Source organism: Megascapheus bottae, chromosome 21, assembly GCF_031878675.1.
Source record: "Megascapheus bottae isolate mThoBot1 chromosome 21, mThoBot2.hap1, whole genome shotgun sequence".
NCBI classification, from domain to species: Eukaryota; Metazoa; Chordata; class Mammalia; order Rodentia; family Geomyidae; genus Megascapheus; species Megascapheus bottae.
In genome coordinates this window covers 17,388,396-17,403,493 of record NC_143529.1, presented here as the reverse complement: position 1 = coordinate 17,403,493, position 15,098 = coordinate 17,388,396, and the positions used below count along the sequence as shown (strand labels likewise).

The 15,098-nt window shown below is 36.3% G+C and overlaps 1 protein-coding gene across 21 annotated transcripts in view; it reads right to left on the bottom strand.

Moving 5' to 3' along the window:
* The window catches only part of Map2 (microtubule associated protein 2), a 254,807-nt gene that overhangs the window by 73,446 nt on the left and 166,263 nt on the right, over positions 1 to 15,098 (bottom strand). For all 21 annotated transcript variants that reach the window (XM_090354720.1, XM_090354728.1, XM_090354706.1 and 18 more), the window contains one exon: positions 13,626 to 13,703. The gene's annotated coding sequence lies outside the window, so the exon portion shown is untranslated. The remainder of the gene's footprint in view (positions 1 to 13,625; positions 13,704 to 15,098) is intronic.

Sequence of the window (15,098 nt, the reverse complement as noted above, 5' to 3'; positions counted from 1 at the left end):
GCAAAATGAGGACAATAATATCTGTAAGAGTCAGCCTAAAAGATGCTTTTGTTACGTGCTGTGAATTAATTGCAAGTCCCTCAACTTTGTAATTGAACACTTTGCTCTATGTCATTCTATTCTGTGCAATCCCTTTGCAATCACCATGGGTTCTAGAAAAAAGAAAATCATTGTTGAATGTCTTGTGTGGAATGCAAACTGCATCTCAAACAGGCAAAGTCTTCTTACTTAAAAGTCCCAGACTCATTGAGCCTAAGTTCTTTTGGGTCTGCTTACTTCACTTAATATGACCTTTTCTAAGTCTTTCCATTTCCTAACAAATGGGGCAATGTCATTCTTTCTGACAGCAGCATAGAATTCCATTGTGTACAAATACCACATCTTGTTGATCCACTCATCAATTGAGGGACATCTAGGTTGGTTCCATATCTTTGCTATGGTAAATAGTGCTACAATGAACATTGTTGTGCTGGTGGATTTAGTATGTCTTTGTTTCTGGATGATTGGGTAAATGCCAAGTAGTGGAATTGCTGGGTCATAGGGGAGCTCTATGTTTAGTCTTTTGAGGAACTGCCATACTGCTTTCCATAGTGGTTGAAGGAGTTTGCACTCCTACCAACAGTGTAGTAGTGATCCCTCCTGGCCACATCCCCTCTAGCATTTGTTGTTATTAGTTTTCTTGATCCTGGCCATTCTAACTGGAGTGAGGTGGAAGCTTAGAGTTGTTTTGTTTTGCATTTCTTTTATGACCAGAGATGTTGAGCATTTCTTCATGTGTCTATAGGCCATTTTTGTTTCTTCTTCAGAGAAGACTCTCTTTAAGTCTTTGGCCCATCTTTTAATAGGATGGTTGTTACTTTGGAGATTAGTTTTGGATTGATTCAATTTTTTGAGCTGTTGATATATTTTAGATATGAGGCCTTTGTCTGTTGTATGGTTGGTGAAGATCTCCCACTCTGTAGGCTTCCTGATTAGTTTACTAGCTATGTCCTTTGCCATATAAAAGCTCTGCAGTTTAATGCAGTCCCACTTATCCAGCCTTTCTCTGATTTGTTGTGATTCTTGGTCCTTAGTAAGAAAGTTTCTACCTGTGCCAAAGAGGTCTAGTGTATCTTCTATTCCTTCTTGTAAAGTTTTCAGTGTCGGCGGTAGACCAAGATAGGGATGAATGTGGAGTAGCTGCACAGAAATAGTCCCAGATGATACTTATCACTGTGAAGCATTTAATACTGTCAAAACTGTCCAAGTGATAAACATGACGGCTTAGAAAGAAATAAAGGAAAAATACACTGTGTGCCAGATAGGCAGATCACCATTTTTATAATGCAATTGGTGTAGACAGTTCTAGAATGTCCTCTGTGACATGTTTTGCTCTATGGTCATATAATGTGCCAGTGCAATACAAACACTGGGCTTAAAATTTTGTGTTGATACATATCAAAGAGGGGATCAAAGAATAAAACAGCCATAAAATACTATTCAGCAGATGAATATTGTTTCTCCCTTCCACATAGGTTCAATTATGCCTTTTACCATTGTTATGTTTATCAATGATCCACAGGGGACATTTATATTGGTATCTAAAACTATGAAAACTTTATGGAGAATACATGTTTGCTTTTAAATGTTGGCGAGTTATAAGCATAAATATTTGCTGATAAACTGCTTACAGCCTAATATACCTTCTTTTTTGTCTACACAAAACTGAGGACATGAAACATGGTGACATGAAGAAAAACTAAATGCAGGTATTGGTTTCATGTTTTCTCTGTCCATCCTCTTCTTCCTAGTCTCAAGGATAACTGTAATGTAAATTAATTTTGATTTCATAAGCTGACTCACTCTGTATTACACACCGTGGCTAATTCACAATTAGTACAGAGAAAAACTGCTTTTGTTCAGATGTGAAAGCAGGTGAGACATACATGTAGCCTGTGTTGATAAAAGTCTTCACACAGTGAGACACTGATAGAGGAAATGGAGGTTGTTATGAAAATGGAACAGAGCCAAAGTAACTGTGAGACTGGATCTCTTTTGAGAAGCACAGATTTACAGATTGCTTTAAGGAGACTGCAGTTGAACTGTCAATTAATTTTCAGGCTCTCTAGCACTTAACTCAACAAAAAGCTTTTGAATAGGAGCTTTATATCAGAAAGCCTGTGATACAATAGAAAACAGTGGCGATTTTGACTTGTACTCTGTCCCTAAATAATTGTTTGTAGAAGGAAAAAGCAGATGATGTTAGACCATGCTAAGATAATACCACACATGTGGTAACGAAGGGGGAAGCAATGCTCTAAGAGTACAAACCTAAATCCTATCTTATTAGAAAAGAAAAATGAATAGATAAGACATATTTGTATCACATGTATCTTAAAATATATTCAGCTACTACATCTATGGAGAGTCAAAACTAGTGAATTCTATTAAATTCTTTTCTATATGGAGAAAGGTTGACTATAGAACTAAAGTATGAGTTATATAAAACAGAGAAAAGTCTTTTTGATTTAGGGCAGGCTTTGTGCTCTGCTATTCTGCGCTTATGGATGGCTATAACTGGGACTCACAGGAATTGTGAGCTAAGTTGGAAGAAGTTAACCCATTTACTACATCACTTGCATTGGATCAGAACAGAAACATTCAGACTATCATTTGGAATTCCCTCACAACTCAGGTCTGTTCCAATAGGGTCAGCCTTCACATGGATTCTGATAGATCTCTTTGAACAGACATATCTTTGTTCCCTGGAGTGAAATCTAGAAACAAGGTCAATTTTTATGGCTTGCTATTTGTATTCTTTCAAACTTCTGGACAGATAGGATGTGACATAAATTCATTAAATCCTTCAGGCCTGAAAAGTATATAATTAGTCTAGGCTTTATGAGATGTTGAAACTCTGATCTGGAAAGAAAAATATTCAAGTAAACCAATTCTCACCATAGTTAATTTCTCTACAAACTCAAATATTCTTATTTTATATGAGAAATTCTCCATGTAAGCACAGGCACAGATAAGGAGTTATTATATGGTGAGTCCATGGACAAAAAAAACCCCACTATTCAACATAAAGCCAGATTCACATCAAAATCTATTTTCTCAAGACAAAAAATGATTTGCAACATAAGATAATTTCCAAATGAAACACATTGCTAGTAAAGTTCAAGAAATATTTAGGGAAGCACATTCATTTTTAACAGAGTACATTTTTAAAGTGAGCACACAATTTATTAAACCAAACCTATATTTAAATTTCATCACAGAACCTTTATATTGTTTTATAGTCTGTAGGAAGTGGAAGGAGAATTGCACTGGGAAAGTTGGGAAGGGACTGGAAAGCTAATTCTTTGAAAGGAGGCAGGGGGGTGAATATGGCCAGTGGGATTACAGATGCTCATGATGGCACAGCTGGCAGTCAGGACACTGGTAAGAACCACCACAGGAGCTTTAGCAGAAAAGCTCTGTTTGGGCTTTTGTTTGCCATCCTGTAACTTTTAGACATCTATTGTGCAAATCCAAAATTGTACCCAATGGCTTTTATAGAAGCAGCAACAACTAAAACAGAATAGCAGAGGAAGGAGATTAGCAGAATAACTCCTGGTCTTCTTGTCACTCTTCATTTCTATAACCAAAAAGAAAAACTAAAAAAAATTCCTTTCAATTCATAGATAAAAACTTAGATAACAGAAGTAACTAGAAACTAAGAAATAATTCATCATCAGTGGAAGAACATATGAACTATTCTTCCTTTATTTATATATTATTATTAGTCCTGGAGGCTTGAACTCAGGACCTAGAGCTGACTCTTTTCCTCATGGGTAGCACTCTACCACTTGAGCCACAAATCTGCTTTCATATATTGGAGACTCAAGATTCATGAACTATGACCCACAGATCTCAGTCTCCTGAGTAAGAGTTACAGAAAGGAGCCACTGGCACCAATCTCTTCCTTGATTTTAAAGGATATCTAAAGGGATCTCAGAGGAGGGACTAAAATGTGTAGAGGACTGGGTAAGGATGCTCAAAGAAGGTGATGAGGATGCTGGAAGAGTAGAGATAGCAGGCTGGGAATGGGTTTTCTGTGTGTTTTCCATGTACAAACATTTTATAAATAGATTTATCATAAGAAAATATGTCAGTAAGTGATTTCCTTATAGAGCTTCAATAAAAATTTCCCTGTCCTTATCCTCTAGTAAAATACCTTAGTAGTGTATATTTGAATAATCTGTGTATGTATACAGATATCATTAGATTTTAACTCCTCTTGTTTTTAAAGGTTGTATTTTAAATTCATTGGTTCCCAAAACAAGACTCATTGCAAATACAAAAATATACCAAAATGAAACATAAAAGCACAAAACAAAAAGGCTTTTACTCAGCTTCCTGACATAACTTACGAGTACCACAGCAGTCTATCAGTCTTAGCAAAAGGTCTTTTAAAAACCTGCAGTTTTCCATACTTCAAAAAATTGCTTAAAGACTCATATTTTGGTATGCTCACATGGTGATCACAATTTGCCTTTGCTCCATCAGTTCTATTTATTCAGAAGGTAGTCAAGACCAAAGGAACAAAAGGTGCATGGTATCCTTAGTATGTGGCTATTAGATCCAAATAGTACAAGAGTGACGACTCAGTATTTGCGTACTCAATGCTATGGAAATGTATTGGAAATATAAACACAACTACATAGATATAGAAATCTATGACTCTAGGGCCAGGAGTCTGGCCTAGTGGTTAAAGTGCTTGCCTAGCATGCATGAAGACCCGGGTTCGATTCCTCGGTACCACATGTAGAAAAAAGCTGGAAGTGGTGCTGAGGCTCATGTGGTAGAGCTCTAGCCTTGAGAAAGTCCAAGGACAGTGCTCAGGCCCTGAGCTCAAGCCCAGGACTGGAAAAAAAAAAGAAAAAAAAATCTATGACTCTATAAACATAATGTTTTATTACATAGATTAATATGTATCTATGACATACAAACCCTCAGCCTAATTTTAATTATGTTCTAAAATCTAAGTGCTAGTGATTGTATATAGAGATTCCCTTCTTAAATACTTGTTTGTTAAATACATCATTTGAAACATGATGTAAAAATCATTGTTAATAAATCCTTTAATAAAAATATAAAAAAAACTTTAAGCACAAAAAAAATGATTGCCTTTCCCATTTTTCCTTATGAAGGATTGATTACGCTGAGTCTTTCCTAGAGCTTGGATCACAATGACTTTAATGACTCAAGCTTGGGCATCCCCTCATGAAAGTGTCTGCTTTGCTGAATTCAAAAATTTCTGTTACAGAGGCTACAACCGTCTTGGAATCAAGCTTCCTTCTGTAGTAATTACTGAACACACGGTATGACTGGAACCCTTGATAGTTATTAAAAATACTGCAGGTAGGTGAAAAAATATGATCACAAGGAGTGATCAAGTTTAAGTAAATCAGTACTCTTCTTATGAGAAATGATGTGATAGACAGACACCGGAAGAATCAGCCCTCCAGGTTCAACCTTCTGGCTTTGCTCATGGCTTCTCATTCGTCTCACATAGACTGGAGCATCGATTACTTTTCCTCAAAGGTTCAATGTTTTTGACATCACTCTGTGATGTGAGGAAAATGCGATTAATGTGTCACCAATTCTCAAAGGAAAAGGGGTTTTAACTTTGAAGAATGGTATAGCAATTGTACCACACATGGACTGCAATACAGTATGTTCACAAAACCCCAAACATTCCATTGGTCACAGGACACTAAAACTCCAGGATAAAATTAGTTAGCAGATGAGTTGATTTTTTTTTACTAGAACACTGAGCTGATAGAATGGCTTTTGTACACCACAGAGAGAACATTCCATTCCTACAAAATATTCGATACAAAGCTACCCTCTAATAAAAATGGCCATGGTTACTACCTTCTGAATAAATAGAACTGATGGAGCATATCAAAATATAAATCTTTAAGCAATTTTTTAAATATGGAAAGCTGTAGGCTTTTCTTCAATATTCTACTTTTGCTGTTTATTTTTTGCTAAAAGGATCTGTCATTCGATTCAAAATATGTTCTCGCAAAAATATGTTCTTACTTGATCATCCCCATTATTGTTTTTAATATTGAATTGTAGATACATATGAAAGTATAAATAAATACCCTTAACAGACGTCAGTCTAGCAAATGAAATAGCATCACTAGATGACACATTTGTCTCCCATTGTCAATTTGTAAACAATTATTTTTCAAAGGAGAGCTTAAATAAATGCCTTTCTTGTGTACTATAAAAATTAGCTTTTGATTAACACATATATTATTTTTAACATAGAATTAATTGAAATTTTGATTCTTTATCTTATCTTCAGGGTGTAATTGATAGCTATTTTGTACTGAAACTGGGGCTTGAATGCAGGACATCAAGCATTCATTTGTCTTTTTCAAACAAAGATGGCGTTATATCACTTGAGCCATATTGCCACTTCAGGCTTTTTTCTTTAGACAATAGTCTCACAGACTTTTTAAAAAATCTGGGCTGGCTTCAAATTAGGATCCTTACATCTAAGACTCCCAAGTAACTAGGATTACAGGCATGAGCAAACACAGATAGTTCATCTATTTTGCCACAACCATATAATTTAAATGCATAAATGTATTCATTTATGCACAATTTTCCCCTTAGTATAATAGTGCTTTGTAGAAGCTTGCCAAAGCTACACATATATAGATAGATATATACATGTATATGTATAGATATTTGTTCAAATATTTGTGTAGACATATAGAGAGATTTGTATATTTGCTATCTATGTATAGATAGATATATATGTGGATATATGTATGTATCCATTGTAATATACATAGTTAAATATGTCACTTACTCCGCCTTGGTCTCTGGCCCTTAATTTGATAACAATCAAGGCTACAAAAGGTAGGGCCTGGGCTCCTTATTGACTATGAAGAGAATGAACATTCTCCCCAACCACGCACCCAACTAGAACTTAGAGTGAATGAGAAGCAAAGTTATGGCATATTTCTAGATCTTTTGATAGCAGGTAGCTAATTCTATCTAGCATACTTAGAGGTATACTTAGAAAGTATAATGTGGTTTGTTTTAAGGATGAGACAGAAGAAATAGGATGAAATGAAACACATTAAAGTCACTGTCCCCAGTTTATTTCCTGCACAGAAATTCCTGACAGTAACTACAACAGCGGTGGGTGGTGGAGTGGGTGAAGTGAGACAAAAAACTGAAGAAAAGAGTATTTCCTGTTCTTCTGCCAACCTTCCCGTCCGCATGTCCTTCTGCTTTTCTGATATGGCACTGGTCTCCTGCAAGCAGGTCCTGATTAACTATTGCTGGTGGCCAAAGTGAATTCTGTAATGTATCTTTTCCTGTCTCATCCAAAATAGTTCCATTAGACATTCCCTCGTGATCCTTACAGTGCCAGCTTATCTTCCTTCCCTTACTTTCTGACAAGAACCATACTCTTCTTTCTTGGGAAAAATGTTGCTTTGAAAGTACATTTTTAGGCCTAGTATGGTGGTGCATAGTTGCAATCCCAGCTATGCAAAAGGCAGAGGCACGAGAATCATAAATATCAAGGCCAGGCAAGGCAATGTTAGCAAAACCCTCTCTCAAAATCAAACTGCAAAAGAAAAGGCTTGGGGGCATGCCTGAAGTGGAAGGACACTTGCCTAACTTGTAGGAAAGAGGCCTAGGCTCAATCACCATCACTTAAAAACAAGTTTATGTCTTCTGGTGAGAAGATTCATGCTTTATGGGTATTGTACTGAGGTCAGACTACATCCAATAAGAAAAAATTCTTTCTTCACTTTAGGTGTGGCTGTTTTGTTGTTTATAGTGATATTGTTTGGAGTTTTTGTTTGGTTTCCTTTCATACAACCAGTGGAAGAATGAGGAGCAAAAGAAGAAATCAGTAATATCCTTGCAGGGAAAAGGGCTACTTGTGTCCTTGGGGAACAGACAATACCACACGCTAATGGCTGAAGAGTCTTACATTATATTCGATCCCATTTTAAAGTTGATTTCACTTACCCCAGAAGTCTGGTATTAACGTGTCCCAAGCTCATGGTCACATTTGCACTGAACCTTGTGGAATATGGAATGTGGCCTTTGAACTCTCTGCATTGGAATGGTTTAAGGTATGCATGCATCACACATACATTATCATCTATCTCTGCAGTCTATTTCTGAAGGGACTTCATTTCTGTAGTAGAATATACCCTTCAAAAGATGGAATGTTAACTTTGCAGCAGAGGTATTTCCTCAAAGAAGATTTTCTAAATTCACCTAGGATAGTCATTTTGCTCTTCATTTTTTTCCCTTTGTTGCTTACAATTCCTTTTACTCCTTTTCTTTTTTTTTTTTCCTTTGTGGTGCCAGTCCTGTGGTTTGAATCACGGGGTTTGAACCTGAGCTTTGTTGCTCAAGGTTACCACTTTACCACTTGAACAACACCTCCACTTCCAGCTTTTTGGTATTTAATTGGAAATAAAAATCTCATGACTGTCCCTTCCCTTGGCTGGTTTCAAACCATGATCCTCAGATCTTAGCCTTTGGAGTAGCTAAGATTCCAAGTGGGAGCCACCAGTACCTGAAAACTTTTTCATTGAAAAAAGTGCTAATTTCTGTCCCAACTGGCAAAAGAGAGTGAACAAGACCATCTCGGGACTTACAGAGGTTCTCAAAATTACCAACATAAAGCAGGGTCTGGGAAAGCCTCTGTACAGTAACTGAGTTTTCCTGATCATCATAAACTATAAGTGAGTATGTGGGTACTCATGGGTAATTATACTAATTATCAATGAGAGAGACTAACAAGACTTTTGACAGCCTGTAAGGGAGCTAGCTGTTACTGAGGCTCTGTTTTCCAGATCATTTCTCCTTTTTCACACCCAAAGGTGTATGATCCTGGCAAGCACATATGTACCAGGTGTTCTATTTCAGTGGCCATGGCTTACCAGGTGAAATGGCTCAGGTCATCCATTCATGATGTTCAAGTGCTGTGTTTGCCCAGCACAAAAAGGCAAGCAGTTTGGCAAGCTATGCTTGTTTATATATGTGGGTTCAAAAGGAGACAGCAAGTTTTTTCACCAGCCTTGAGTAAACAAGCCAATGAGAAGGAGGGCCTTGGAGAGACTTGGAGAGGGTAGCCTGAGCTCACCTAGTTCATGTGTCCATCTCCGTCTCTATTTCCTCCTGTGTTATGAGTTTTATTCATTTGGATACTCCGTGAATGTGTTTCTCAGGGGCTCATAAAACTGAATCTTGATTGTGAGGTATTAAGAGAGGTGGAAAATTATATTTAGAGGTGAAGTCTGTAATGCATGATGAAAATTAGATAAGATCATCAACACATAATAACTAAGGGGGAATAACTGATGGCTTAATGAAAAGTAGACCAAATGATACACACACACACACACACACACACACACACACACACAGAGTCTTTTCCATGTGATGCTCTGCACTGCCTCAGGATACTGACCATAATCCAGAATAACCCTCTTTTCTTTATAAAATTAGCTAGTTTCAAGTTTTGTTGCTACAGTAACAAAATGTTGTAATACAAAATACCTCTGAAACTATATAACAATGCTGTTATGCTTATGCAAAGATTTTGATTTGTATAAATCTCAACTATTTCCTCAAATTGACTGAGAAAGGATTACAGCTCTTAGGCCCGCTCCTCAAATCTGAATGTAAGTATCTAGCATGGTGTGATCATCAAAATCTGTGCACTAAGCTTCCCCTTTTACATTATTTTTCATGGCTAGTAAAAGAGTTAATTGCAAAATAAACATTGCCTGGACCACCACTATTTTATTCAAAGCATTAAAGAAGGAGCTTGTCAGTACCAAATGTTTTCTTTTCCTATTTCCATTTGGCAAAACTGTTAAAAAGACAAGACTTAATAAAAGCAAGAGCCACAGCCTTTTGAGGCAGGTGGCGCCCACCTCCGCCTACAGAGTTGCAGCCCAAACAATCTGCTCAGAATTGCTGAGGAATCAGTAAAATGTGCCTCTGACTCAGCCCGTTAAGTAGGAGGGCTGTTATTGTTATTTTAATTCCTGCCAGAGTATGTGGGCAATGCTCCTCCTTTCTGTGCCCAGTTAACCATGAGAGATCCCTCTTTATAACCTTACTCTGAAACAGGCCATGATCAAGAAGTGCCAGAATGGTGTGGGGGCCTGGGTAGAGCTGGTGGTTGTACAGAGTGAGATAGGATGGCCTAAAGTCTGTCTCTGATCTTTGAATTGGCCAGTAAGATTTCTCTGTAGAGTGCTTGAGTTACATGTACAAGTCATGCTCATGGAATGCAATGGATGGAAGCTTAATGGTATGAGGGAGTAATCAGTGGGAGTCAATGTATTTATTTTCAGAGAGGAGAGTAAAAGTACCAAATTTTCATTCTATTTTTCTTAGCTGTTAGGGAATCATGGTCTTACTGTTCATCTTTGTCTTTCCAAAGTATTCTAAACAGTATTAATCTGATCAAGCACTATTCCTAGGAGTACTGTAAAATGAAAACAAAAAAAATGCATAGGCTATTGCGTAAAAATTTGCTTTAAGCAATAAATTTCATGCATCTGTGTATGATAACATAGAAATCCGTTCTGAAGATAGAGATCTTTAAAAGAGTTTCTCCTATCCATCTACCTATTTATCCCTCATTTGTGTATGTGGATTTTTTTGTATTATAAATTAAAGTGGGAAATTATAAGTCAGCAACATAAAGAGTCATGATTTGTTTTGACAACAAAATCAGAACCATGAAGGTGTTTGAACATTGCAGAAGTGCAGGCCTTTGTTGAGGGCAAATAAAAGTATAACTGAAAGGGCAAAGGCTATCCCTGAAATGCACCATGTTCATGTGTGTAAAGATTCTACCTGCATTGTTATACATTAACCCCTGCATACGCAGACATCCCTTCAACAGGACAGGCTTCTTGGGGATAGGTGGTGGGTCTACATGTTGGTGACACAGCTGGGAGCTTGATGCAGTCTCTGCCTTCATTGGGAGAATAGGCTGTTGACGTGAGTTCAGGGAAGCAGACAATGCGCTGTGGTGTGAGGTTTATTCTATCACAGGCAATGACTAGTGGATTTTGAGCCCCAGAGTTGTATGAGTTGATTAACACGTGGTCAATGTGAGATAGTGGGTTTTACAGAAACGCTGAGACATGGGATTCTAGCCTGGTACTGAGCTATTATGAGGGTAAAAGTGGTTAAATAATATTATGAGAGGTGGTAGAGAGTGGAGTCAGACCAACTTTTAGTGCTATTAACCCCTGCACTCTAATAGTGCATTTCTGTGTGAGAAAGATGCTCATTCTGTATGAATTAGTAAGAAAAACTTCAAAGACATAGGTCAACCTTTACATTTAGAATTACATCTGTTACATTGGAAGCTTCCACTTCTAACTTTGACACAATATCTAATTGGTAACATTAGCAAATGATGCCCAAGGATTTTATTTACTGAGCATTTTCATTCATCTCATTCTATTTAGTCTACTGGGCATATAAAAGAGATACCAAAGGTGACCATAACATTAAGGTTCCAAGCAGAGTGAAAATATCTACTTAATAGTCACACTGGTAGTATTTGGATACATTTTCACATTCCCGAATAGTCTCACTTTTCTCATCTAGGGTTGATATTGTGTTTTCCTTGCTTCTTCTTTTTTTTTTTAAACATCAGTCCTCAAGCACACATAAAAAGATCCCAATTAACATTGTTAGACTAAATGAAACCTATTTATAAAACTGTATGTGTCAAAAATTCTAGGATTGTGTTTAAAAAAACTTGAAAAAAAATCTTTTTAAACTTCTGTGCTTTCTAAGAGAATAAAAAAATTAACATGGAATCTCCAAAATATTTTAAGTATTTATACATCAAAGGTAGCATTTACACTAGATTTGGCAATAGTCACACTTTTATCTATAGGGAAATAATACACATTTCAATTATAATGTTATGGCAAAACAGTGAAAATCATGAGTCCCATTAGATAAGTAATAGCTTTACAAGTAAATTAAATAAATATGTTCCTGTTTGGGTTAAAAAGTAAAACATAAGAAAGATTGGCATAATATCATAAGTAAAGAACTGTGTAGTCCTTCAATACAAATCTGAAATGAACTTTACAAATTATGCTTAAACCCTTTTAGCATTAATTTTTAAAGTGCTAAAAGCCATGTAGAAAGAACAATAAACACAAAAGATTAATCTTTGTCAAACAGTAATCCAACTAGGTAATTCAGTGTCAATGTGCATAATTACATACACAATGGTGAGTGAAGGCATAATGCTAAAGAACCTATGGCATGATTCCATTTGTATATAGTTTGTGTGGCATGACTGGGGCTTGAACTTGAAGCCTCATACTTGAACTTAGCTGCTTTGCTCAAGGCTGGTTCACCTGAATAGCTAGCATTACAGGCATAAACCACCAGTACCCAGCTTGTGCATACACTTAAAATTTGAATGATCTTATAGCATTTTTTTCTGATATGTCACAAAATATGGGAAAAATGTCATATTGGGCACTATGACACTGATGAAGGAAGGAAGGAAGGAAGGAAGGAAGGAAGGAAGGAAGGAAGGAAGGAAGGAAGGAAGGAAGCAAGGAAGGATAGAAAAAAGGGACGGAAGGAAAGAGATTTTCTTTCTCCGATGGTTTATTACTTTATAAAAGACTTTCATAGGGGAACTGTTTAATCTATATGGCAGATACTTAGGTTCTTCCATGTTCTTCAATCTTTTGCTCTGAAAAATTTATAAATTTTTTTGTTTGAAAACAAAATAGTAGAGAAATAATAGAAAGCAATAAAGCTGTGGTGGCCAAATTAACATCACATATCTATTGAAAGTAATTAAAATATATGCCTCCAAATTTCTTAAAATAGAATCCATCTATTTTTTATAATTCCTTGATTTTATTTTGTTTTTATCCTATGCTTTTTGAATTTAAAAAGGATGTAAATTAATGGAGAAAGTATCTTCCGCTTGTAAATTGAAGTGTCCTTAATTTATTCATCCAAAGTATTTCTAATGAGTGTAAATATAAATGTTTGCTGTGGATTTACTACCATTTCAATAAATACTCCTTAGTTTTCTTCTATAAAACCAGGCATAACCTGTTTAAACTATAGGAGAATCTGAATGCTACACATTTCCATAATATGTGGTCACAATAACTTTTGGAGCTGGTTTTATTTCAGTACACTAGCCCTAAATGCATGAATACACTTGGTGAACTCCATTTTACCCAATTCTGTCTCACAGCGTCAGACCTTGAGCTTATAAAATGTGTATGATCGTCTATGTACTTCATAGGTCAGGTGTAAGGAATACTTGAATTGACGTACAGAATGTAAATCATGTAAGAAGATGCCTAGCCAATATAGGTGCTGAGGAAATATTATCAATGAGGCAAGCAAAGCACTAGTTACAAGCTTAGTTGATCATTTCAGAAAGAGATCTTTTCATTCTGTCAAAGTCATCACCTGCTTAAAAAATGAACTGATATTTACTTAAAGATAAAAACACAGAGTTGGCAAGAAAGATTTTTTTTTATAATTTCAGGTAACTCATAGAAGAGATAGTAGGGTCTTACCTATTCAGAGAAGTAGTAAGTCAGTAAAGTTTGTTATTTTGTCTTCTCAAATTGGTGAAAGTGTATTCTGGCTACTTTCTGTAAAAAAACAAAAATTAAAAAACAATTTAGCCCTCATCTATATAACACAGAATTCACTGATCACTACATCAAATAACTCAAAAGGAAATCCAATATATGGCTTTTTCTTTTAATATTGAGTAACCACGAGAGAACAAAATGGATTTTATAACAGTCCTTTATCTAACACACTGAGCATTTATTACCTGATACAGATTAGTTTGGATCTTTGGAAAAAACAGGGAAGCATTAAAAAATTGTTATTGTAAAGCTGATGTACACAATTACATGAGTGAGATGAGTACATTTGTTTTTGAACAGTGTCACCTCTCCCCTTGTTTCCTCCCAGTTTTTCTCTCCTCACTTCTCTCCCCAGGTTATGTTGTTAATTTTCAACAGTGTCTAGTGAGTGTCATGCTACCTTTGTTCACACCTTGTCCCATTTCTGTGCTCCCTCTTACACTCCCAAAATAAAAACTTACACATAAAACAAAAAGAGCAACACAAGAGAAACAAAAACAGACAAATAACCAATAAGCAAAATAACACAAAACTTCATTTCCATTTCTTGTAGTTCACTTTAACAAACATCATTTTATATAATCGTATGCCCAAAGCTTTTGTGATCCTTTCCTAAGAATATCCTCCTTTTATCTCATTGTGTGAATGTTGAGAGTCCTGTATAATTTGTCATGTTCAAGTGTATTTTTTTTGTCTTTTACCATCCAGTGTGGGAAAACACTTTTAACAGGTTTTCTTATCTCCCCGCCCCCATCTATTTTTTTTTTTTTTTTTTTTTGCCAGTCCTGGGCTTGAGCTCAGGGCCTAAGCAATGTCCTTGGGCTTTCTCAAGGCTAGAGTTCTACCACTTGAGCCATAGCACCACTTTCTGGCTTTTTCTATGTGGTACAGAAGAACTGAATCTTGGAACCTGGGTCTTTGTGAATGCTAAGTAAGCACTCTACCACTAGGCCAAATACCCAGCCCCGTTATATCTTAACTTTACTCCAAAGATGCTTCAAAGGGGTTATATCCAAGAGAGAATACATTAATCTCCACCTAATAAATAGCAAGTGATTGTGTTCTTTCTCAAGGTGATTCATTCTTTAAAGTAAATTGTTAATTATCTCCAGTAAGCATTAAAGGAGTAGGCCTCCAGCCCAGTCTGCATTGATTCTATCCAGCATAGGATGGAGAGAAAGTTTTTCAGCTAGGCAAATTTCTCCCCTAGAGTACTAAACTTCTTTTGCTATCCATAGTCCTAACAGTTGTTCTGTATTAATTTTGTTTAAAAATGCCACAGAATATTGCTTACAAAAGTGGTACTAAGAAACAAAATGACTAGGATTCTATAGGCTGTGTTCTACTACATGACCCATTTGAGGGTCATGAGCCTTATCAAAAGGACACACA